The sequence below is a fragment of the Gallus gallus genome, chromosome 17 (assembly GCF_016699485.2).
Source record: "Gallus gallus isolate bGalGal1 chromosome 17, bGalGal1.mat.broiler.GRCg7b, whole genome shotgun sequence".
Lineage (NCBI taxonomy): Eukaryota > Metazoa > Chordata > Aves > Galliformes > Phasianidae > Gallus > Gallus gallus.
The window spans coordinates 756,077-782,093 of NC_052548.1; the positions used below are offsets into that span (position 1 = coordinate 756,077).

The following is a 26,017-nucleotide window of genomic DNA, read 5'->3' on the forward strand; positions in this document are numbered from 1 at the left end:
TAGTCTTACTACTAACTGCGGACCGTTACCCTTTGGCATCAGATTGGCGGGTTACTGCATTAGATAAGGCTTCACGTGGAAATGCTACCAAGTTCAGTCAGTGCAAAGGCTGAAGGAAAACCCCTAAGGATTGGCTTAAAGGTTACTGTTAGAGGCTAGCGTTTAGGATGAAGAGTTACCATAGTAGGTTAGGATGAAGGGCTTCCCTTCAGTGACAGGTCAACGGTTACCACATCCGATTAGAGTTAACCATAACCAAAATGGGAATCCTTCAGGGCTACCCTTTGGTGTTAGGACTAAGGGTGGCCCTTACTTGATGAGGGCTAACCCTATCCCTGTTGCATTTACAGAAAAAGATAAGGGCTACCCATTAGGAGGGTTAAACATTACCTGTGTGCAGGGCAAACAGATTGTAAGGCAAATAGGTAAAGGACCAGAGAGATGAGCGCGTTTCCAAAGGAGGAATGACATAAAAAGCTTACCCGTACCCTGGGCGCGCAGAAGGGCTCCACTAAGGGTGACCTCCAGATAGAGATCCTTCCTCCTTGGGAGTCAGCCCTTACATGGGGTCTAGCAGGGCTGCAGCCAGGGTCCACCCCTTACGGTCACTCAGGTCAAACTGCCATCACCTGTGCCCCTGCAGCTGACTCAGCACTCGCCTCAGGTAGTCAAACAGAGGGTCAGGCTGTGATTATGCAGTTCCCATACACCTGTGTGATTTAGAGTTCAGACTTGTGGTTTATACATTTGGATTAGTGTTGGGAGCTAAAATTTCTAGTACAAGAGAAAGGAAAAGAAACGCTACTAGGAAAAAAATACAGTGCAAAGAAATGAACAGAAAAAAAAAAAGAAAAAGAGCACCAAACTGAAAAAAAGAACAAAAAACCCCACGCACATCAAAGAAAGCCAACAACAATAAATGAAACAACAACAAACACCAAATTCAAAAACAAGCAACCAACGATAACAGAACAGAATACACTCTCACGGAAAAGCAAAGATGACAACAGAGTCTGGAAGAGGCAAAAACTCAGCATCTAGGCCTGGGAAGATGACATAGAACAATCTACATACACCAATGCCGAGAAAATGGGGCAATAGGCCCGCGTGGATCCAGCCAGCTGGAGAAAAAGCCACAAGAGCACCACAAGGGAAGAGGCAAGGAGGCCCAGGAGGCGTGGACCCACCTGGGAAACTCCAAGGAGCTGCAAATGCATCAAGCACGGCAGGAAAGCCCAGAGAGGAGGCTGCAGTTCAAGAAGCCAGAAAGGAACAGACAGAACAGAACAATCAAGGGAGAGAGCACATCAGGTAAGTGAAGGCAAAGGAAGAGCAAGGCCGGGGCAAGGGGACAAGGAAGGCAAAGCCAGGTAAGGCAACCAAGAATGAAGAGCAAGGGAGAAACTCCAAGCAAAGCCAAGAACCATCCTCTGAAAAGGCAAGGAATGCTCTCCTCTGGGAGGAAGAAGCTAATGCAAAGAAAGAAACAGCTAAGACAAAGAGCCAACAAAACAGACACAAAGACAATGGAAAGCAAAGCAAAAGGCGCACTACTGAAAAGCAATAGGAGGAAAAACAACCAAGCAAGGAAAACAAAGCAAACAAAACAAGGTCACCATCTCGTATTCCATTCATTTCCTTTACTCGTGTACAGCATGGCAAAGCAAAGAAACCAAACACAGTAAATAGACAGCAACTCTCATCACACAATATCTGGCTGCCACAGGACTTGCAAGGAGTGACACCAAGTTTTCTCTCTCTAGTCAGCACACAGAAGTTACTTCGGCTGCCTTTGCAGGAGAAGAGAGCCATCTCTTGCCATGCAGGGAGGGAGGACGTGGTGTATTTCTAGCATCAAGTTACATGTGGTCAAGTCAGGTGATGACATACCTGCTCCCAGCCTGAATCGTCACCCTTCCTTAACGCTGTCACTGAAAGCTTGCTGCTATTGTGTTAGCTGATTCTTGCCAGCATTCCCTCCTGATGAGTTTCACATACAGCAGGGCTTGGACAAGTCTTACTGACGAGGGCATCAAAATTGGCATCTGGCCGCAGTGATCTTCTGGACACTAGCTTTTCATTACACGTGAAGCAATCTTTCCTGCAAGATATGAAGAAGGAGAGAGAACAATGCTCAGTCTGTGGCAAAAAGAGAAGCGTGTGTCCCAACACTACCACTGTTAGAGAAAGCACTCCTCATGACTCAAGTTTTACAGAAAAGCTGGAACGAGGCTGCTCAGCTACTTGATCTGGCTGTTCAAAGAGATTTAAAAAAACAAACAAAACAAAACAACCAAACATGCATCTCTTTGCATCAGATTCAAAGGTGTGCTGATTCCAAGTGTGTTGAAGCAGTCTGTTTTTAGAGTCCCTGTAATATAGAGTATTATAGTCTGTCTTTAGAGTTCTATAATATGGAGTACTATAGAAGTCCTACTCTGCACATTATTTTTGCCCTTAATCCAATGGCAGGATTTGCACTGAGAAAGGAGGCATTTCTGATGCAGATTACAATGATGGCACAGTCCTTCATAGGACCCGTAGGATGAAACAAAGATTCAGAAACCCACTCTGGAATTCAGGCACTCATTACTGGGAAAACTCAAGCACAGTCTTGTCCTTCCTAACGTTTTGTTCTCAGTTAATTAATATGTTAGGCTCACCTGTCGTTTTTTTCTCCTGTAAAACAAAGAGGTGTCACTTGCTTAAACGCCACTGATTACTTTATGGACAACAGTGTTCTTGTTTCTTCCTAATGACAAGGGTATTTTTGCTAATTGCTCAGCAGAATTTCCACAGGCGCAGTGTGCTTCAACTAAGTGTGACCTCCGAACACAGGCAGCCACCATCATCAGAAATTAATACTTACAATGACTGCCTTAACTGTTTTTGCTGAGCCTTAATTGTTTTTGCTGAGCCTTAATTGTTTTTGCCTTTGAGAAAACAGGAACTTGCAGTTGAACAAGACAAGAAAAGCACTCTGTACTTCATTGTACTCTTCATTTTCCTCTTGCCCCACTGATAACTACAGAAGGCAAACATGGGTAGCTTGGCCTTGAATGCCTCCAGGGATGGGACACCCACAGCCTCTCCAGCCTGTCCAGGTCCCTCTGGATGGCTTCCCTTCCTTCCAGACTATCGACTGCACTGCCCAGTTTGTATCATCTGCAAACTTGCTGAGGGTGCACTCGATGCCATTGTCTGTGTCGCTGATGAAGATGCTGAGGAGCACAGGTCCCAAGACCAACCCCTGAGGGACACTGCTTGTGATCAGCCTCCACCCTGGCACAAAACCATTCGTCACAACCCTTTGGCTGTGTCCAGCCAGCCAAATCCTACTCCACTGAACAGTCCATCCTTCCAATCTATACCTCTTTAATTTAGAGAGAAGGATGTGCTGAGGGACCATGTCAAAGGCTCTGTAGAAGTCCAGGTAGATGATACCCACCACCCTTCCCCCGTCGACCAAAGCCATCACTCCACTACAGAAGGCCACCAGATTGGTCAGGCACAATCTGCTCTTGGTGAAGCCATGCTGGCTGTCTCGGATCTCTTTGTCTCATGTGTGCCTTAACATAGCTCCTAGGAGGATCTGCTCCATGATCTTCCCAGGCACAGAGGTGAGGCTCACCAGCCTGTAGTTCCCCGGTTCCTCCTTCCTACCTTTCTTAAAAGTTCCCAGGATCCTGTTGTGATTCATCCACACGCAGACATTCTGGAAGACAAGCATCTGAGACTGGCCAAAAGTGGAACAGGACGACTGTTTGCTGAGGGCTTATCTTGCAAAAAACATTTTAAACATTTTTCATTTTTCCAAATATCAGTTCAGCCTCCCACTTCTTTCTCTAAAGCAGATAATAACATTTATGTCTGACCCTGAAATTCCAAGTGAAATGAATTGTACACCCAGTGGTGTGAGCTGCCCAGAACAATCACTGAAAGACTATTCGGCCTTCTTAAAGGACACAGGGACCATCAAGTCCAACCCCTGGCTCCCCAAAGGACCACCCAAACTCAAACCCTGTGCCCAGGGCACACTGCCAGCTCAGATTCAAGTTGTCAGCAACCACAACGCCCAGATCCCTCCCTTTTGGCAGGGCTGATCTCCAGCCCCTCGCCCCCCCCACGCTGTACGTACAGCCAGGGCTGCCGCATCCCAGGTGCAGAACGCAGCGCTTGCTCTTCTTCGTGCAGATGGGGACCACCCTCACATTTCTCCACATCTTGCTGCAAGGCCTCTCAACCCCCAAGGCAGTCAACATTCCTCCCAGCTTCACAGCAACCACAAACTTACTTCATACAACGGCCACATCTTGACTGGAACCAACAGAGAAAGCATTACAGAGAAATGGCCTTCTAATGGACCCCGCAGAATTCCACTGCTGACCAGAAGGGCAGCTGTCAGGCCATGGCTTCCCCTCGTCCCACACAGCCATCTTGTACTTGACATGGGACATTCTTACCGTCACATCGCCACGGCCTTACGATGTCATGAGCCACCGCCCTGACAACCGCTAGAAATACGGGAACCCTGACAACAGAACACCAGCTGAGATGCAAGCCAGTGCAACCAAGGCAGGCCTGCTTTGGAAGGCCAACATTCTAACTGGAAAAAATGCTCTCCTGCACTACTTACTTTGGTGCATTCTTTGCAATGCCACGGAGCTCAGTCTGCAACACAGGCAGACACTGCACTGAGCAGAATACAGTCACGTGGAAATGCCCATTTGCATTTCTTTCTTTTTTAAGCACGTTGCCAACCAAGAAAAAGCCTCCTGTGGGATACAAATAAATTCGGCCTCAGGAGTCCTCTCCTTAGAGACTCTGCACAGCGCACTCTGGGGCTCTAAAGGGTCTCTTGCCAAAAGCAAAGCAGCCAGTCACACTCACATGAGTTCAGGGTGCCTTCGGAGCTCAGAGAGCTTCAGCACTTCAGTCCTGCGAGAAGAACTCCATCTGCAGCTTAAAACCACGGCTTGATGCAGGTTCTTCAGAGGAAAGTGACTGAACTTGGATTAGTGGAGGTGAAGCCTGAGCCAGCAGTTCTCCAAACTGCCTGGACGCACTTCTCTGCCTGAAAAATAGATAACCTCATTGCACGTACTGCGAAAAGACAGCTAGACACCGTACCGTTCTGTACACTTGCACTGCGTTTGCAAGGATCTGACCAAGGAAAAAATGGTTTCTTCTGCAGCTAGCCAAAACAGGGGCTTCTTGGAGAGAGCAACAGCATGCACACACTGCCTGCAAGCCCCCTGGCATCCTTCTGCTGTGCTTATGGAGCACCTGGAGCAAGCAGGCACTGACTGCATCGCTCGTGGGGGCTACCACTGCTCAGATAACAACCGAGGGCGTGAAGAAATGTGGCAGGAGGAGCAGTGCATTCATAACGCAGCAACAAAGACTGGAGCACTGCTCAGACAGGTAGCAGAGCTCCTTCATTAGTGGTCACTGTTAACCCCATCCAGTCAGTGCTGAGCAAAATGAGGACTCTGCAAACTGCAGGTAATATTTCCTGCTGGCTCAGCTATAGTCATTTATGCAGCTTTTAGGGTGGTTTGGTGTTTTTTCCTTTCTTTTTCTGTTCCTTGCTTTTGGTGAGGTGCTAATAATTCGTGCAAACTCCCCCATACACAACCAATCTCCATCAGATGATGAGATAAGCCCCACTTCTAGCTATACACTGTTAAAACGTGAAAATAAATCTGTTCAGAGATTTTGCGATGCATATGCATGCAACAAGAAAAGCAGAGGCAGGGAAAAGAAGAGCTGGCTTGCATGGCAGCAGGTGAGCAATGAACCAGGGAAAAACACTTGGCTGTAACATTCACACCCGTCTCTCATCCCACCTAAGACCCAGAACACAACAACTTCAAAGTAATACTCTAACTGATCCCTACTGTATTGAGCCTCTAGACTGTCTCTGCTTCTCTGCTTCTGTAATTTAAGCTTCTTTTGTATCGCTGTTCAGCAGGCAAACCTCACCCTAAGAAGACAATACGCAAACTATGGGTGGAGTATGTATGTAGCCAAATCAGTAAAAATGCGTTTGATATGAGACAACAAACAGATGTGAGACGATGCTGTCTGAAATGGACCCATACTGACTTGAATATACGTACCAAAACACTAGAAATCACGTTTTTACCATATTGGAGTCTTTCCTGTTCCATCACTTAAGCTGTGTACAAAGCTCTGGGATGTCCCGTGAACCAGCAGGCACCTGCAGCCCTATCCCTTGGCATTACGCACAGGAAAAGAAATGGCACAGCATGATAGCTTATCCCTTAGTTCACTTAAAGAAAAGCAAGCATATCCTGAATTACTGACAATCACCAAGCTTGAGCACCTTACGGATCAGGATGTGACATTGCAGCTCTTCTCTCCAGCAACCAGAAGAGACAAATAGCAGGGGAATCATTGATTCAAAGGTCTGCAAGAGAAATACTCACCTATGGAGAGCAGGAGACAAATCCAGCCTAGTTCAGGTGCAGCTGAAAGCTGTCGTCAGCCAAAGCCTCAGCAGTCACCAGAATGCAAACAAAGCTATTCTTCGTCCGTTCATTTTTTAAGTTTTTTAAGTTAAACACAATGCCTGCCATTAAAAAAATAAAAACAACAAAAATAATCCTAAGTGGCTTTTGTTGGAATCAAAAAACAGGAGAAAAATCACTTGGAAATCACAGAAACGAGGTGGAATGACTCACACAGCTGGAGTGCTGTGATGGATGGCTAGCGACTTTTCAAAAGAGAGAGGCAAGGCAGGAAAGGCAGTGGTGCAGCCCTCTACGTTAAGAAAGAATGGGAATGGCTGGAGATGAAGGATGGCGATGATAGGGTTGAGAGCTTCTAGGTCAGAATAAAAGCAAAGGCCAGTAAGACTGACCTTATCGTGGGAGTGTGCTACAGGCCACCCAACCAGGATGAAGAGGTGGGCAAGACACTTTAGAGACAGCCGCATGAGGTCTCAAGGTCTCTCCCCTTGTTCTTGTGGGCTATTGCAAAGTCCCAGACATCTGATGGATTTATAATACAGCAGATAGGGAACCGTCCCAGAGGTTCCTCGAGTGTGTGGGAGATCACTTCCTGACACAGCTGGTGACGCAGCCAGCAAGGGGAAGCAAAATCCTGCTGTTTGTTAACAGAGAAGGTCTTGTGGGGGATGTCAAGGCTGGAGGCCGCCTGGGGCAAAGTGATCGTGAGATGCTAGATATCTCAATTCTTGCTGAACCACGGAGGGGAGTCAGCAGAACTGCCACCTTGGACTTCCGGAGAGCAAACTTGAACCTCTTTAGGACCATGGTTGAGAGGTTCCCTTTGGAAGTACTTTTGGAGGGCGTGGGAGCCCAGGAAGGCTGGCAATACTTTCAGGAAGTAATTTTAAAGGTGCAGGAGCTGATTCCACAGATTATGGTCTGTGGAAGAGTGGGCAAGCTACTTATGATGATTACAGGTACGTAGCAAATATGTGCAGGGACAAAATTAGAAAAGCCAAAGCCCAGCTAGAACTGAGCTTGGCCACCAAGGTAAAGGGCAACAATAAATATTTCTGTAAATACATCAACAGCAAGAGGAGGGCTAGGGAGAATCTCCATCCCTTCTTGGATGCCGAGGGCAACTTGGTGACCAAGGATCAGGACAAGGCTGAGGTACTTAATGCCTTCGTTGCCTCAGTCTTTAATAGCAAGACTCATTACTTCCTGGGAACACAGTCCCCTGTGCTGGTAGATAGGAATGGGGACCCGAAAAGGCCATGCATAATCCACAATTAGATGGTTTTGGACCTGCTCCAAAAGCTGGATGCCCGAGTCCACGGGGCCAGATGGACTGCACCTTACCTCAGTGCCAGGGTAGGTTATGGGATGGATAATGTTGGGATTAATTAAAGGTCAACCAGGGGATCAGGCCCAGTCACAACGGGTTGATGACCGGTAGATCCTGTTTGACACAAGAACTCGCCCCACGCCACCGTGGCCAGAGGAGACTCCTGCAGCAGCAGCAGCAGGAGCAGATCCCGTGGAGGGAGGAAGCAGGGGCAGCTGGGCCTGCTGTGCACATACACAGATAGACATGTAGATACCTTGTCACTGCTCTTCTGCCTCCACTTTTCTGGGGGACTGGGAGTTTTGTCTTCACACAGGAACTCCGCCACAGCAGCATTTTCCAGTCCGTGGCACCTTGATCCCAGGATGTGCTCCGCACCGTGCTTCTAGGGCATCAACATCTGCTGTTGCACAAAGGCCCCTGAAAGGAAAAGCACCCTTGCACGTTTGCACTGCTCCCACACTCCCCAGAACTGTCTCTCAAATCTCATAGAACACAGACTCTCTCAGACTCTTGACTGCAGCCCAGTAGCACAGCATCCCCTCTCTCACTTCATGAGCCAAGAGGCCATAGTTTGTCTCCCTTTTTAAGCTTCACAGACCCAATCAGGCAAGAACTTCGGTTTGCCCATCCTGCAGCCAGGAATGCTCCAACCTGAGGGGGGAGTGGCCGTGAGAGCAATGTCTCTGTGCAAGTGCAGCTCGTTCCTCCCCTCTGACAGGGGCAGAAGGAGTGAGGCAACAGACAAAAGCAGAAAGCGTCTGCATATCCCTCGTGGCTCTAATTTCCTGCCTCACGCTGGGAAACGAGCTGAGCCGCTGGGCCTCTCCGTTATGCTTAGCTCTGCAGCTCGGACATCATCTTTACACTCAGCTGTTCCTGTGCATAATGCTCCACACAATGACCCTGCAGAGCCCAAAAGCCTGCCTGCCTGCTGTCACTCACCTGGAGGTTGCAGGGTGCTGTGCCTCCTGGCTGGACCTGCTGCTGCTAGCTGTCACTTGCAAGACACTGAGAGTCCACCTGCTTGGAACTGCAGGCAACAAACACAAACAAGAAAGAAGGAAGAAAGGATTCTTTGATGTCACAGGCTTTCCCAGGCTTCATTAAAACACGTTCTGCTGTGGAGCACACCTGCAAGCATTTCACCTGGGCAAAAAGGGGTGGAGCCTGGCTCCAGCCCTCCCCACCCTCATTTAAGGGCTGCCTGTCTAAGGGGAAGAATCTCTACTTCTCTCCTACTAAGGGGAGATCTGCTCTGTGCTAATACTTTCTGAGTCCTGTTCTTCAGAAAGGGGTCTTTGTTTACTAGCTTGAGTCCTTCCCCATTCTTAGGAAAATTAAAACACAGGAAAGCAGCTGGATCAGCTACTGCCTTTCACTACAGTTACCATTTTAGGTTAGGGATCAAGGTTGAACTGTACAGAGGGAGTGCAGCCACAAGGCTCTGGCTGTGCCGGGCCTCCCACCAGCCCGGGCCCCAAAGCAGCCCCAGCTGTGCCTGAGTCTCCTCCATCCTGAGCCCCAAAGCAGCCCCCACTGTGCCTGGTCCTCCTCCATCCTGAGCCCCGAGGCTCTACCTGTGCCTGGGCCCCCTTCCTTCTGGGCCCACACGAGGCCTCAACTGTGCCAGGCCCCCTCAAGCCTTGGCCCCGAGGCCACCACTGTGCTGGACCACCCTCCGACACAGGCCCTGCCCCAAGCCCTGCCCCCTGTGGACAGCTCTGCTCTTTGCCTGCTTGGTTTTTGTTCTCTCTTCACTCTTCCAGGTTGACTGGATGAGTTTCAATGGGGCCGAGTGTCGGGTCCTGCATCTTGGTCACAACAAGCCCAGGCGTCCCCCCAGTCCTCCTTGGGGAGGAGTGGCTGGAAAGCTGCCTGATCCCTGAAAGGGACCTTGGTGTGCTGACGGACAGGTGGCTGAAGATGAGCCAGCAGTGTGCCCAGGTGGCCAAGAAGGCCAATGGCATAACCACAATTCCTGGCTCAGGAATGGTGTGGTGAGCAGGACTAGGGAAGTCATCCTGCCCCTGGACTCGGCACTGGCGAGGCCTCACCTCGAGTCCAGTGTTCAGTTTTGGGCACCTCAGCACAGAAGGGCCGTTGAGGTGCTGAAGCAGGTTGAAAGAAGGGCAACAAGGCTGGGGAAGGCCTTGGCCAATATGCCCTCTGAGGAGTGACTGAAGGAACTGGGGCTGTTTAGTGTGGGGAAAAGGAGGCTGAGGGGAGACCTGATGGGCTGGCTCCCTATTCCACCCAGGGAGCTGGTTCAGTCACCATCCCTGAATGTGTTGAAAACCAGGTGGTGCTCGGGGACATGATTGAGCAGGGGCTTGTTAGAGTTAGGCTGGTATGGTTAGGTTGTGCTTAGACTTGAGGGTCTTTAAGGTCTTTGTGGCGACAAAAACTGCAACCATCTCAAGCCCGGGGGAAAGGGGCTGACCCCAACGGTCACGCAACCCCCCTGGGGGGAGGGGCTCCCCTAACTGCCACTCTCCAGCTGTCATGGCAGGTAAGGCAGCAGGCTTCCCCTGCTCCCATGCTTCAGCTGGCCCCAGCGCTCCAGATCCCACCCCTGTGCCCCAGATCTCACCCCAGCGCCCCAGATCCAACCCCTGTAACCCCAATATCACCCCTGTAACCCAGAGCTCACCCCAGTGTCCCAGATCCCACCCCAGCGCCCCAGATCCCACCCTAACAGCCCAGATCTCAGCCCAGCGCCCCAGATCCCACCCCTGTAACCCCGATATCACACCCGTAACCCAGATCCCACCCCAGCGCCCCAGATCCCACCCCAGCGCCCCAGATCCCAGCCCTGTAAGCCCGATCTCAGCCCTGTGCCCCAGATCCCACCCCAGCGCCCCAGAGCTCACCCCACAGTCCACCCCAGAGCCTACTTTGGCCTTTCCCCACAGAGAGAATCCCTCGAGGAGCGCTGACGGTGCCTCTGACACCCGACGCCATCTTCCCTGAAGCGACTGTGCCGCCACCGGACCCCGCCTGGATACAGCCCACCATCCGCGGACCGATGTCGGTACCACCCCAAGCCCTCCCTGTCCCCACTGCCACCTACCTGGCGCCTCAGGCCTCTGTCTGGCCTGGGGTACCAGGTGTCTGGGGACAGGCAGCGCAGCTCCCCCCTGGGGGGCTGCCCCCAACTGGGGCTCAACTGCCACCTGGGGGCCTGCCCCCAACTCTGGGGCTGCACTTACCGCTGCTGCAGCTGCTACCTGGGGGGCTGCACCCAGCTATGGCTCCCCCCACTGCCCCTGCTCACTGCTGGGGACATCCCCTGCTGGCAGGGACGCTGCTGCCCCAGCAGCCGATGGGGCTGTGGCCTGGGGCCGTGTTCCACGGGGAGCCCCCGCAGCCCGCAGGCACCTGCCTGCCGCAGGCCCCCGGCCGCCCCGGCCCCCCGCCAGTTCTTTTGCAGGTACCACCACTGCAGGAGCAGGTGCTCCCCGTGCCCTGCACCCTGCCCGCCACCTGGGAGTCGCCGATGGAGCCCTTTCAGGACGCCGTGGTGCTCACGGAGGACCAGGGGCACCCAGCGCCCACCGACGGGTGCCCCCATCCCGCCACGGCTCCGCTCGGCTGCAGCACCGCAGCGCTGGACTCCGGGGGTGAGTTTGGGGGCTGCGGGGCGTGCGGCAGGCTGTCCGCACCGGGTGGCTGTGGGAAAGCTGGCATTGCCCCACTGGGGATGTCCTTGCTTTTCCAGCAGCCACAGCGAGCGCAGACATCCCGGAGGACGTGGCGGACATCCAGCATCTCCTGGCATGGCTCAACGACGGTGAGTTTGGGGGCAGCAGAGCTGGCGGGGGGTTGCTGGCACCCACCCACCCACCCACACTGGGTGTGGGAAAGAAAGCTGGCATTGCCCCACTGGGCATTTTCTGCCTTTTCCAGAAGTGACATCCAAGACAGGCATCCTGTACGACGACGCAGACATCGATGACCTGCTCACGTGGATCAACAACGGTGAGTCTCTCTCGGAGGGGCAGCAGAGCTGCTGGGGGGGTGTCTGCACTGAGGGGGCATGGGAAAGCCGGCATTGCCATTGCCCCGCTGGGCATTTTCTGCCTTTTCCAGAAGAGACACCCAGCACCCGCAGACTTGACAACAATGATGTGGAAATGGACCGTTTGCTCACCTGGATTGACGGTGAGACTGTGCTCCGCAGAGGTGACCCCCAGAGGTGGCTGCCTGCACCGAGTGGCTGTGGGAAGGCTGCCATCATCGTTCGGGGGGATGTTCTTGCTTTTTCAGAAGCGGCTCTGGAGGTCCCCCAGCACAAGCAGGACCTGCCCGGTGTCACAAGAGAGGGGACCAAAGCCATTGCAAACAGCTGCCAAACGCAAGAGCTGATGCAGCGCATCACTGCCACAGAGCCACTGAGCCCTGATGTCTCCAGCAGCCTCGACTCCTCTTCTTCCAGCACAGAGCACTCGGACTCCTCCGGGGCCAGCAGGGAGCTGAGCAAAGAGACACATCCTGAATCAGGGCTCCTCAGCAACTCGCTCTGCTGGCAGCCAGCATCCCCTGAGCTGCCCGTGCCGACGCCCCTGGCTGCCCCTGCGCCTCCGTCGCCCCGCACTGCACATCTGATGGAAGAGGCGCGGCGGAGGCGGCCCCGGGTGGTTCTCACCCGCCTGGCACTGCCGACCCCCCTGGCTGCCCCCGCACCTCTGCTGCCCCGCACTGCACGTCTGATCCAAGAGGTGCAGCGGAGGCAGCCCCGGGTGGTTCTCACCCGCCTGGCACTGCCGACCCCCCTGGCTGCCCCCGCACCTCTGCTGCCCTGCACTGCACATCTGATCCAAGAGGTGCAGCGGAGGCAGCCCCGGGTGGTTCTCACCCGCCTGGCACTGCCGACCCCCCTGGCTGCCCCCGCACCTCTGCTGCCCTGCACTGCACGTCTGATCCAAGAGGTGCAGCGGAGGCAGCCCCGGGTGGTTCTCACCCGCCTGGCACTGCCACCCGGATTCATCTCCTGCCGGCTGGCAGACATGCACCACAAAGACAGCACCGAGCCAGCCAAGTGCCCAGCGCCCGCCTGCACCACCACTAACAGCAAGAGCACCGGGCACGAGCAGCACACTGGCAGCGGCCCAGCCACAAAGAGGAAGCTGCCGCGCTGCCACGATGGCCCAGGCCACAAACACCGGCGCTAGGCCAAGCTGGCTGTGTCAGCACGGTGGGCGGGCAGCAGGAGGACTGTGCCCTGATGGGGTGCCCATCACAGCCCAACAGCGGCTCGAGCGGGAGCGCACCAAGAAACCGGCCCACTTGCTGGAGCAGGAGACGTGGCCATAGCCGACCAAGACGGCTCCCTGGAGCCCTGGGCTCCTCGCTGGCCCCCACCATGCCCAGAGAGCAGCGGCAGTGTTCCGGGGGCACCAGCACCGGCCCCAGCCCTACCCCTCCAAAACTGGGCTGTCCACAAACGGCATCTTGGGCTGGGGCAATGCGGGACTCTGAAGCTGATGGACCGCCAAAGGGTTGGACTGTCAAAGCTTTGGGGTGGGAAAAGAAGGCTGGGGGGTGGGAAGAGGGTGGGGAGGGGATGGTTGCGGGGTGGGGAATGGGTGGGGGGAGGGAATTTGGGGTGGGAACTCTTTGGGTGAGAACTTGGGGTGGGAATTCTTGGGGTGCTGGGATCTTTTTGGGGTTGGAAATGAAATGGCTGTACTGTGATATTGTTGGGGTGGGAATCCGGGGTGGGGGGAGGGAATTTGGGGAGGGAACTCTTGGGGTGGGAATTCATGGGGTGTTGGGATCTTCCTGAGGTTGGAAATGGCTGTACTGAGATATTGTTGGGGTGGGAATCCGGGGTGGGGGGTGGGAATTTGGTGCTGGAATTCTTAAGGCACTGGGATCTTTCTGAGGTTAGAAATGAAATGGCTGTACTGTGATATTGTTGGGGTGGGAATTTGGGGGGTGGGGAACTGCTGGGGTGAGAAATGGCTGCCGTGGGAGATGGTTGGCATCAAAAATGATTGGACATTCTGTAACTGCTGGCATTGAAGATGGGGGGAGGGGGAGGGAATTCTGTAGGGTGGCAATTCTGGGGGAGAAATTGTACTCTGATCACGTTACACTCCCAAGTTGTTGGAATTTGGAGGAAGGAATTGTTGGGGTGGGAATTTGGGGGGCTGGGAGGTTTTCTGCAGAGGGAGGGAACTATTGGTGGGAGGGAGCGGGGGGAAGGGGGGAGGAGGGTGGGTTGTGAGCAATTGATTGCGGGGTGGGAAATTGATTAGAGGGTGGGAATTGTAGGGGGTGGGATCAGAAACAATTGTTAGGGTGGGAAATGGTTGGGAATATCATCATTTATTTGCTGTGTTGTACGTTAAATTATTAAACGTATGGCGTTCGCTTTCCTACACCTCTGCCTGCAGTCGTTTGTGCAGCACTAAAGCCCCCCCCCCCAGGCTCCCCCGTGCCCACCTCCGGGGATGCTGGGGTGGCTGCAGCGAGCCAACAGCTCCTCCACTCTGAACATCTCCATCTCCATCGCTGCTGTCAACGTCTCTGTTGCCTTGTGCTGTTCCCGGGGAAGGAGATGGTCACGCAGTGAGCAGTGGGTGTGTTGAGCTGGGGGCACTGGGCAGTACTGGAGGCACTGGGAAGCCCACTGCAGGGCACTGGGAGGCTATTCAGGGCCGCAGACACCACTGGGGTGGTGCCAGGCAGCACTGGGGGGCACTGAGTTTGCACAAGACGACTCTAGACAATACTGGGAGGCAATGGGAGCTTAGTGGGGAGCTAAGCAATCCATTTCTCCCGTGGGGGAGACTTTCTCCTCGGGGGTGACCCCCCCAGCACCGCTTGGCTCTGCCCTGGGCACTATGGTCCCCGCATTCCCACCCTGATGCTGTCTCTCAGTGACACATTTGTCACCCACAGACTCACCAGGGGTCCTGAGCTGGGCTGGGGGGGGTCCTGTGAAAGCAACCCCAGTGACAGCCCTGAGCCCTATACGGCACACATCCCGGAAAACCACCTTTCATGCTGCCAAGATCAGCTTCAGCTCATCACCCTGGGACTCCAGCGGGGGGCTCTGTGGAAGCTTCCCCTGTTTCCAGCTCCTGCTACCCCGTCCTTGTTGACCATGCTTCATGCTCTGGCATACACCTGGAAAGGTGAACTCGGCCATGGCCTAGGAAGAGCTCTGCTCTTTCTTTCTTAGCAATGCCTCTGAACATCTTGAAAGCCAGGAGGAAGAGGCCATGGCTGAAAGTCAGAGAGATTCTGGCAGCACAAGGGACCGTTTCACAAGAACAAGCTCCACACAGTCTACGGGAACACCATTTCTTAGCTGCTCTCCTCCCTGCCCCAGTGGCGGTCACACTTCATCATCTCCACTTGACAGGCTGGAGCAGCAGCAAGTTGTACTGCTGGGTTTCTGAAGGCCCTTTTAACCTCCCGAGGGAAGAAAACAGCCCGAACAAAAAGGGGGCAGCGGGGCTCTCCCTAGGACACCACTGGTCTCAGCAGAGTTCACAGGGACTTCAAACGCACAAAGCACCCACAAAAGCATCCCAACAGCTCCAACAAGGAAGCAAAACAAACCCAGGACGCTCTGCAGGGCTCCCAGCTCTTAGGAGCTCACACCTGCTCCGTGGACACAGCATGCACAGAAACCGCACCTCCCCTCTTCCCCATTTCTCCCCCTGCCATTTCTACAGCCATTTACAGACACTGGGGAAAGGCAGCGTAAGGCTCGTGGAGAAGACTGGGTGGACATGACATTTCTCACTCCCCTGCTGCCAGAGCACTGCTCGTCTACAGGACCACTATTTCTCAAACAAGCACCAACCAAGCACGGCAACAAACAACTGAAACAGCACTTGCCCAGCAAAACAACCAGCCTGCCCAAAGACCTCTCCTCAGAGACTTGCCCAAAAGGCCACAACCATTACTCCCACGTGGCAGGCTTACTCACAGAACAGCAGCCTTCTCGTCACCGTGCATCACCAGGACACAAGCAGCCTGCTGGGGCAAGGAAGGCAATCTCTCCTCAGCATCTCACCACACACGTTCCCTCCGCACTGCTTTCCTGCACAGATACAAGGACAAAAGCCTCACTTCATCCGAGCAACGACTGGCAGCAACTCCACAAAATCCTCCATGCCAAAGCAGCTCCTGCAGATGCACAACGGAGTCCTCCACAAGGAACACGAGCTTATGCTGCAGCCTCTGGAGAAGCAAGCTGCCTTTGTGGTGCTTGCTCGGGAGGCCTCCTTTGCATCACCTCCCAGCCACAGCAGGAGAGCTTTTCTTCTACATATCCATGCACCTCGGTACCTTTTCCCAAGTTCCAAAAAGCCAAGGAAGGCAAAGCAAAATCACCTGAAAAGCCGAGAAACAAAGAGGAACACCCTGAAGGAGGGAGAAAAGAGTTCCAAGAATGGGAAAGGGAAAAGTATCAATCACCACATCTGAACATAACAAAGGTATTGCAACACAGGAGCAGCAATAAAGCAAGACTGACAAAAGAACGTCAAACAACAAGGAAAACAGAGCAAAGCAAAACAAAGACACGAAATACAAGAGTCCAGCACATGAACTCAAGACAGCATCATCGCAAAGCCAAACACAGGAAAACAGGCCCACTGCCCCGCCACAGGCATACACTGATCTAGATAACTCCGTGACAGCCAGCTAACGCAAACGGGAAGGAAGTAGGAAAGCAGTCTTTTTGGACTTCACAGGCTTTCCTCCTCATCAAATCTTGTTCTGCTCAGGAGCAAAAAGAGGGAAGCAACTCACCTGGATGACAAAGGGGTGCAGCCTGGTTCCACCCCTCCCTCACCTCATTTCAGGGCTGGCTGCCCCAAGGGAAGGATCACTGCTTCAAATTCTGCTCTTGTTTAGTATGGTGTGAGCCCTCCTCCTCACAAAGGGGTAAGCAGTTCCATCTTCATTTACTGGACTGAGTCCTTTCCGCTCCCTGGCTAAGGGAAAACTGTGCCTGTGATAGCCTTGGTCTACAGTTGCCATTCTGGGTTAACCAGTGGTACACTTCCGTTGGAGGCCTGGGTCAAAGGAGGTCCCTAAGGGCCAGCTGGGTCTGGCCCCTCTGGCTTCAAGCAGCAGAAAGGCTTACAGTAGCAGCTGATAGCCGACGGGGGATACCACTCTGTGTAGAAATGGGGGTACTCAGAGCTGTGTGAACTCCTTGGACAGGCCAAACAGCGTGGAGGTCACTTCTACTGGTAGCTGTGCAATTCAGGAATGAAGTCTGTTGCTCAGCTCGGACGCCTGACAGCATTTTGTGTGCTCCAGCAGCTTTACTCTGAGCAGTGTATTGCTGTCAGGCAGACTGGGGTTTCTTTACCACTACCTCAGCAGGAACAAGACTAGAAATACGGTCCGTAAGTGCACTGCAACTGAACAGAAAATGGTCTGGTTTGGCTGTAAGAATAGTGTATTTGAGGGATTTTTGGTGGATGTGGGCTAACAGGACAACTTCTGTTGGTGACTGGTTTCTGGGAAGGAGAACAATTACACTTGGTTTTAGGGAATCAGCCCGGGATTCAAGCGACTCTTACTGAGAAAAGGGAAAGCTTCTGTGGGTAAGAACATTATTTGGCGAGCTGTTGTAAGAGCGATGGAAATCTCTCTTGTTGTAATAAGAGATGGAAAAAAGCAGGGGAGTTACCTCGTAGGAAAAAAGAGCTCAGGGAGCTTGAGACAGTGTCTCAGAAAAGGCGTGCCTTTGCTTAGGATTGCTCTGTGTCTGAGTTTTCCTTGCTATTTGTGCATGAAGCCCTCAGATGGGAAACCCAGCCTCCCCCTCCAAGTGAGGACATTGCCCTAGCAGCCCCTGCGGCTTGGCCCGAAACAAAGGGAAAAAAAAACAAATAACCAAAGCAATGCAATGCAATGCAAGGCATAGCAACAGAGAAAGAAGCATAAAAGAAAGAAAAGATGTTAAATAGCAAAAGGAAAAGCAAAGGAAAACCACACGACATGGAAAGAACAAAGACAAAACAACTCTTGGGATGGAATCAAAGAATGCCCTCAGGCATCTGTCCCCTCCCCTGAACCTGCCTACGTCCCAAGAGTTTCTGCCCGGTGGGACCACATGCAGGACAGCAGGCTTTGGCTTGATGGGCTGCAAGGCCAAAAAAGGGCGGCTCCAGGCCCCCCAGAGGATGTCACAGCTGACATCACCCACGCTCCTGGAACCTTTGTGCTGTTACAATCAGTTTCCATGACGATGACGGGCCGTCCACAAGGACAGCTGGCAGATGTTTACAGGCACCTCAGCTGGGAGATGCACTGCCCGCAGCCGCTCGCCCTGGCAGAAGACAAGCTCGCCCTCATCCCCTGCTGGATTACGGTTAAGTGCTACTATTTAGTCTTACTACTAACTGCGGACCGTTACCCTTTGGCATCAGATTGGCGGGTTACTGCATTAGATAAGGCTTCACGTGGAAATGCTACCAAGTTCAGTCAGTGCAAAGGCTGAAGGAAAACCCCTAAGGATTGGCTTAAAGGTTACTGTTAGAGGCTAGCGTTTAGGATGAAGAGTTACCATAGTAGGTTAGGATGAAGGGCTTCCCTTCAGTGACAGGTCAACGGTTACCACATCCGATTAGAGTTAACCATAACCAAAATGGGAATCCTTCAGGGCTACCCTTTGGTGTTAGGACTAAGGGTGGCCCTTACTTGATGAGGGCTAACCCTATCCCTGTTGCATTTACAGAAAAAGATAAGGGCTACCCATTAGGAGGGTTAAACATTACCTGTGTGCAGGGCAAACAGATTGTAAGGCAAATAGGTAAAGGACCAGAGAGATGAGCGCGTTTCCAAAGGAGGAATGACATAAAAAGCTTACCCGTACCCTGGGCGCGCAGAAGGGCTCCACTAAGGGTGACCTCCAGATAGAGATCCTTCCTCCTTGGGAGTCAGCCCTTACATGGGGTCTAGCAGGGCTGCAGCCAGGGTCCACCCCTTACGGTCACTCAGGTCAAACTGCCATCACCTGTGCCCCTGCAGCTGACTCAGCACTCGCCTCAGGTAGTCAAACAGAGGGTCAGGCTGTGATTATACAGTTCCCATACACCTGTGTGATTTAGAGTTCAGACTTGTGGTTTATACATTTGGATTAGTGTTAGGAGCTAAAATTTCTAGTACAAGAGAAAGGAAAAGAAACGCTACTAGGAAAAAAATACAGTGCAAAGAAATGAACAGAAAAAAAAAAAGAAAAAGAGCACCAAACTGAAAAAAAGAACAAAAAACCCCACGCACATCAAAGAAAGCCAACAACAATAAATGAAACAACAACAAACACCAAATTCAAAAACAAGCAACCAACGATAACAGAACAGAATACACTCTCACGGAAAAGCAAAGATGACAACAGAGTCTGGAAGAGGCAAAAACTCAGCATCTAGGCCTGGGAAGATGACATAGAACAATCTACATACACCAATGCCGAGAAAATGGGGCAATAGGCCCGCGTGGATCCAGCCAGCTGGAGAAAAAGCCACAAGAGCACCACAAGGGAAGAGGCAAGGAGGCCCAGGAGGCGTGGACCCACCTGGGAAACTCCAAGGAGCTGCAAATGCATCAAGCACGGCAGGAAAGCCCAGAGAGGAGGCTGCAGTTCAAGAAGCCAGAAAGGAACAGACAGAACAGAACAATCAAGGGAGAGAGCACATCAGGTAAGTGAAGGCAAAGGAAGAGCAAGGCCGGGGCAAGGGGACAAGGAAGGCAAAGCCAGGTAAGGCAACCAAGAATGAAGAGCAAGGGAGAAACTCCAAGCAAAGCCAAGAACCATCCTCTGAAAAGGCAAGGAATGCTCTCCTCTGGGAGGAAGAAGCTAATGCAAAGAAAGAAACAGCTAAGACAAAGAGCCAACAAAACAGACACAAAGACAATGGAAAGCAAAGCAAAAGGCGCACTACTGAAAAGCAATAGGAGGAAAAACAACCAAGCAAGGAAAACAAAGCAAACAAAACAAGGTCACCATCTCGTATTCCATTCATTTCCTTTACTCGTGTACAGCATGGCAAAGCAAAGAAACCAAACACAGTAAATAGACAGCAACTCTCATCACACAATATCTGGCTGCCACAGGACTTGCAAGGAGTGACACCAAGTTTTCTCTCTCTAGTCAGCACACAGAAGTTACTTCGGCTGCCTTTGCAGGAGAAGAGAGCCATCTCTTGCCATGCAGGGAGGGAGGACGTGGTGTATTTCTAGCATCAAGTTACATGTGGTCAAGTCAGGTGATGACATACCTGCTCCCAGCCTGAATCGTCACCCTTCCTTAACGCTGTCACTGAAAGCTTGCTGCTATTGTGTTAGCTGATTCTTGCCAGCATTCCCTCCTGATGAGTTTCACATACATCAGGGCTTGGACAAGTCTTACTGACGAGGGCATCAAAATTGGCATCTGGCCGCAGTGATCTTCTGGACACTAGCTTTTCATTACACGTGAAGCAATCTTTCCTGCAAGATATGAAGAAGGAGAGAGAACAATGCTCAGTCTGTGGCAAAAAGAGAAGCGTGTGTCCCAACACTACCACTGTTAGAGAAAGCACTCCTCATGACTCAAGTTTTACAGAAAAGCTGGAACGAGGCTGCTCAGCTACTTGATCTGGCTGTTCAAAGAGATTTAAAAAAACAAACAAAACAAAACAACCAAACATGCATCTCTTTGCATCAGATTCAAAGGTGTGCTGATTCCAAGTGTGTTGAAGCAGTCTGTTTTTAGAGTCCCTGTAATATAGAGTATTATAGTCTGTCTTTAGAGTTCTATAATATGGAGTACTATAGAAGTCCTACTCTGCACATTATTTTTGCCCTTAATCCAATGGCAGGATTTGCACTGAGAAAGGAGGCATTTCTGATGCAGATTACAATGATGGCACAGTCCTTCATAGGACCCGTAGGATGAAACAAAGATTCAGAAACCCACTCTGGAATTCAGGCACTCATTACTGGGAAAACTCAAGCACAGTCTTGTCCTTCCTAACGTTTTGTTCTCAGTTAATTAATATGTTAGGCTCACCTGTCGTTTTTTTCTCCTGTAAAACAAAGAGGTGTCACTTGCTTAAACGCCACTGATTACTTTATGGACAACAGTGTTCTTGTTTCTTCCTAATGACAAGGGTATTTTTGCTAATTGCTCAGCAGAATTTCCACAGGCGCAGTGTGCTTCAACTAAGTGTGACCTCCGAACACAGGCAGCCACCATCATCAGAAATTAATACTTACAATGACTGCCTTAACTGTTTTTGCTGAGCCTTAATTGTTTTTGCTGAGCCTTAATTGTTTTTGCCTTTGAGAAAACAGGAACTTGCAGTTGAACAAGACAAGAAAAGCACTCTGTACTTCATTGTACTCTTCATTTTCCTCTTGCCCCACTGATAACTACAGAAGGCAAACATGGGTAGCTTGGCCTTGAATGCCTCCAGGGATGGGACACCCACAGCCTCTCCAGCCTGTCCAGGTCCCTCTGGATGGCTTCCCTTCCTTCCAGACTATCGACTGCACTGCCCAGTTTGTATCATCTGCAAACTTGCTGAGGGTGCACTCGATGCCATTGTCTGTGTCACTGATGAAGATGCTGAGGAGCACAGGTCCCAAGACCAACCCCTGAGGGACACTGCTTGTGATCAGCCTCCACCCTGGCACAAAACCATTCGTCACAACCCTTTGGCTGTGTCCAGCCAGCCAAATCCTACTCCACTGAACAGTCCATCCTTCCAATCTATACCTCTTTAATTTAGAGAGAAGGATGTGCTGAGGGACCATGTCAAAGGCTCTGTAGAAGTCCAGGTAGATGATACCCACCACCCTTCCCCCGTCGACCAAAGCCATCACTCCACTACAGAAGGCCACCAGATTGGTCAGGCACAATCTGCTCTTGGTGAAGCCATGCTGGCTGTCTCGGATCTCTTTGTCTCATGTGTGCCTTAACATAGCTCCTAGGAGGATCTGCTCCATGATCTTCCCAGGCACAGAGGTGAGGCTCACCAGCCTGTAGTTCCCCGGTTCCTCCTTCCTACCTTTCTTAAAAGTTCCCAGGATCCTGTTGTGATTCATCCACACGCAGACATTCTGGAAGACAAGCATCTGAGACTGGCCAAAAGTGGAACAGGACGACTGTTTGCTGAGGGCTTATCTTGCAAAAAACATTTTAAACATTTTTCATTTTTCCAAATATCAGTTCAGCCTCCCACTTCTTTCTCTAAAGCAGATAATAACATTTATGTCTGACCCTGAAATTCCAAGTGAAATGAATTGTACACCCAGTGGTGTGAGCTGCCCAGAACAATCACTGAAAGACTATTCGGCCTTCTTAAAGGACACAGGGACCATCAAGTCCAACCCCTGGCTCCCCAAAGGACCACCCAAACTCAAACCCTGTGCCCAGGGCACACTGCCAGCTCAGATTCAAGTTGTCAGCAACCACAACGCCCAGATCCCTCCCTTTTGGCAGGGCTGATCTCCAGCCCCTCGCCCCCCCCACGCTGTACGTACAGCCAGGGCTGCCGCATCCCAGGTGCAGAACGCAGCGCTTGCTCTTCTTCGTGCAGATGGGGACCACCCTCACATTTCTCCACATCTTGCTGCAAGGCCTCTCAACCCCCAAGGCAGTCAACATTCCTCCCAGCTTCACAGCAACCACAAACTTACTTCATACAACGGCCACATCTTGACTGGAACCAACAGAGAAAGCATTACAGAGAAATGGCCTTCTAATGGACCCCGCAGAATTCCACTGCTGACCAGAAGGGCAGCTGTCAGGCCATGGCTTCCCCTCGTCCCACACAGCCATCTTGTACTTGACATGGGACATTCTTACCGTCACATCGCCACGGCCTTACGATGTCATGAGCCACCGCCCTGACAACCGCTAGAAATACGGGAACCCTGACAACAGAACACCAGCTGAGATGCAAGCCAGTGCAACCAAGGCAGGCCTGCTTTGGAAGGCCAACATTCTAACTGGAAAAAATGCTCTCCTGCACTACTTACTTTGGTGCATTCTTTGCAATGCCACGGAGCTCAGTCTGCAACACAGGCAGACACTGCACTGAGCAGAATACAGTCACGTGGAAATGCCCATTTGCATTTCTTTCTTTTTTAAGCACGTTGCCAACCAAGAAAAAGCCTCCTGTGGGATACAAATAAATTCGGCCTCAGGAGTCCTCTCCTTAGAGACTCTGCACAGCGCACTCTGGGGCTCTAAAGGGTCTCTTGCCAAAAGCAAAGCAGCCAGTCACACTCACATGAGTTCAGGGTGCCTTCGGAGCTCAGAGAGCTTCAGCACTTCAGTCCTGCGAGAAGAACTCCATCTGCAGCTTAAAACCACGGCTTGATGCAGGTTCTTCAGAGGAAAGTGACTGAACTTGGATTAGTGGAGGTGAAGCCTGAGCCAGCAGTTCTCCAAACTGCCTGGACGCACTTCTCTGCCTGAAAAATAGATAACCTCATTGCACGTACTGCGAAAAGACAGCTAGACACCGTACCGTTCTGTACACTTGCACTGCGTTTGCAAGGATCTGACCAAGGAAAAAATGGTTTCTTCTGCAGCTAGCCAAAACAGGGGCTTCTTGGAGAGAGCAACAGCATGCACACACTGCCTGCAAGCCCCCTGGCATCCTTCTGCTGTGCTTATGGAGCACCTGGAGCAAGCAGGCACTGACTGCATCGCTCGTGGGGGCTACCACTGCTCAGATAACAACCGAGGGCGTGAAGAAATGTGGCAGGAGGAGCAGTGCATTCATAACGCAGCAACAAAGACTGGAGCACTGCTCAGACAGGTAGCAGAGCTCCTTCATTAGTGGTCACTGTTAACCCCATCCAGTCAGTGCTGAGCAAAATGAGGACTCTGCAAACTGCAGGTAATATTTCCTGCTGGCTCAGCTATAGTCATTTATGCAGCTTTTAGGGTGGTTTGGTGTTTTTTCCTTTCTTTTTCTGTTCCTTGCTTTTGGTGAGGTGCTAATAATTCGTGCAAACTCCCCCATACACAACCAATCTCCATCAGATGATGAGATAAGCCCCACTTCTAGCTATACACTGTTAAAACGTGAAAATAAATCTGTTCAGAGATTTTGCGATGCATATGCATGCAACAAGAAAAGCAGAGGCAGGGAAAAGAAGAGCTGGCTTGCATGGCAGCAGGTGAGCAATGAACCAGGGAAAAACACTTGGCTGTAACATTCACACCCGTCTCTCATCCCACCTAAGACCCAGAACACAACAACTTCAAAGTAATACTCTAACTGATCCCTACTGTATTGAGCCTCTAGACTGTCTCTGCTTCTCTGCTTCTGTAATTTAAGCTTCTTTTGTATCGCTGTTCAGCAGGCAAACCTCACCCTAAGAAGACAATACGCAAACTATGGGTGGAGTATGTATGTAGCCAAATCAGTAAAAATGCGTTTGATATGAGACAACAAACAGATGTGAGACGATGCTGTCTGAAATGGACCCATACTGACTTGAATATACGTACCAAAACACTAGAAATCACGTTTTTACCATATTGGAGTCTTTCCTGTTCCATCACTTAAGCTGTGTACAAAGCTCTGGGATGTCCCGTGAACCAGCAGGCACCTGCAGCCCTATCCCTTGGCATTACGCACAGGAAAAGAAATGGCACAGCATGATAGCTTATCCCTTAGTTCACTTAAAGAAAAGCAAGCATATCCTGAATTACTGACAATCACCAAGCTTGAGCACCTTACGGATCAGGATGTGACATTGCAGCTCTTCTCTCCAGCAACCAGAAGAGACAAATAGCAGGGGAATCATTGATTCAAAGGTCTGCAAGAGAAATACTCACCTATGGAGAGCAGGAGACAAATCCAGCCTAGTTCAGGTGCAGCTGAAAGCTGTCGTCAGCCAAAGCCTCAGCAGTTACCAGAATGCAAACAAAGCTATTCTTCGTCCGTTCATTTTTTAAGTTTTTTAAGTTAAACACAATGCCTGCCATTAAAAAAATAAAAACAACAAAAATAATCCTAAGTGGCTTTTGTTGGAATCAAAAAACAGGAGAAAAATCACTTGGAAATCACAGAAACGAGGTGGAATGACTCACACAGCTGGAGTGCTGTGATGGATGGCTAGCGACTTTTCAAAAGAGAGAGGCAAGGCAGGAAAGGCAGTGGTGCAGCCCTCTACGTTAAGAAAGAATGGGAATGGCTGGAGATGAAGGATGGCGATGATAGGGTTGAGAGCTTCTAGGTCAGAATAAAAGCAAAGGCCAGTAAGACTGACCTTATCGTGGGAGTGTGCTACAGGCCACCCAACCAGGATGAAGAGGTGGGCAAGACACTTTAGAGACAGCCGCATGAGGTCTCAAGGTCTCTCCCCTTGTTCTTGTGGGCTATTGCAAAGTCCCAGACATCTGCTGGATTTATAATACAGCAGATAGGGAACCGTCCCAGAGGTTCCTCGAGTGTGTGGGAGATCACTTCCTGACACAGCTGGTGACGCAGCCAGCAAGGGGAAGCAAAATCCTGCTGTTTGTTAACAGAGAAGGTCTTGTGGGGGATGTCAAGGCTGGAGGCCGCCTGGGGCAAAGTGATCGTGAGATGCTAGATATCTCAATTCTTGCTGAACCACGGAGGGGAGTCAGCAGAACTGCCACCTTGGACTTCCGGAGAGCAAACTTGAACCTCTTTAGGACCATGGTTGAGAGGTTCCCTTTGGAAGTACTTTTGGAGAGCGTGGGAGCCCAGGAAGGCTGGCAATACTTTCAGGAAGTAATTTTAAAGGTGCAGGAGCTGATTCCACAGATTATGGTCTGTGGAAGAGTGGGCAAGCTACTTATGATGATTACAGGTACGTAGCAAATATGTGCAGGGACAAAATTAGAAAAGCCAAAGCCCAGCTAGAACTGAGCTTGGCCACCAAGGTAAAGGGCAACAATAAATATTTCTGTAAATACATCAACAGCAAGAGGAGGGCTAGGGAGAATCTCCATCCCTTCTTGGATGCCGAGGGCAACTTGGTGACCAAGGATCAGGACAAGGCTGAGGTACTTAATGCCTTCGTTGCCTCAGTCTTTAATAGCAAGACTCATTACTTCCTGGGAACACAGTCCCCTGTGCTGGTAGATAGGAATGGGGACCCGAATAGGCCATGCATAATCCACAATTAGATGGTTTTGGACCTGCTCCAAAAGCTGGATGCCCGAGTCCACGGGGCCAGATGG

At 51.3% G+C, this 26,017-nt stretch overlaps 2 long non-coding RNA genes across 13 annotated transcripts; both read right to left on the reverse strand.

The window, feature by feature from the left end:
- Positions 1-648: 648 nt before the first annotated feature.
- LOC121107046 lies at positions 649-6,513 on the reverse strand. 5 transcript variants are annotated; one of them, XR_005840373.1, is made up of 6 exons: positions 4,891-5,479; positions 4,637-4,775; positions 4,464-4,531; positions 3,664-4,317; positions 1,891-2,101; positions 649-710 (listed from the first exon to the last, which is right to left on the reverse strand). It is a non-coding gene; the product is annotated as an uncharacterized LOC121107046 (long non-coding RNA). The 5 variants fall into 5 exon arrangements; XR_005840370.1 differs by adding an exon at positions 6,453-6,513 and having other exon boundaries at positions 3,664-4,775; positions 4,891-5,074; XR_005840371.1 differs by having other exon boundaries at positions 3,664-4,531.
- Positions 6,514-15,826: 9,313 nt separating this feature from the next.
- LOC121107048 lies at positions 15,827-24,786 on the reverse strand. 8 transcript variants are annotated; one of them, XR_005840388.2, is made up of 7 exons: positions 24,644-24,786; positions 23,082-23,265; positions 22,828-22,966; positions 22,655-22,722; positions 22,330-22,508; positions 21,855-21,970; positions 19,812-20,292 (listed from the first exon to the last, which is right to left on the reverse strand). It is a non-coding gene; the product is annotated as an uncharacterized LOC121107048 (long non-coding RNA). The 8 variants fall into 8 exon arrangements; XR_006931690.1 differs by having other exon boundaries at positions 22,330-22,722; XR_005840387.2 differs by lacking the exon at positions 24,644-24,786 and having other exon boundaries at positions 21,855-22,508; positions 23,082-23,670.
- Positions 24,787-26,017: the final 1,231 nt, after the last annotated feature.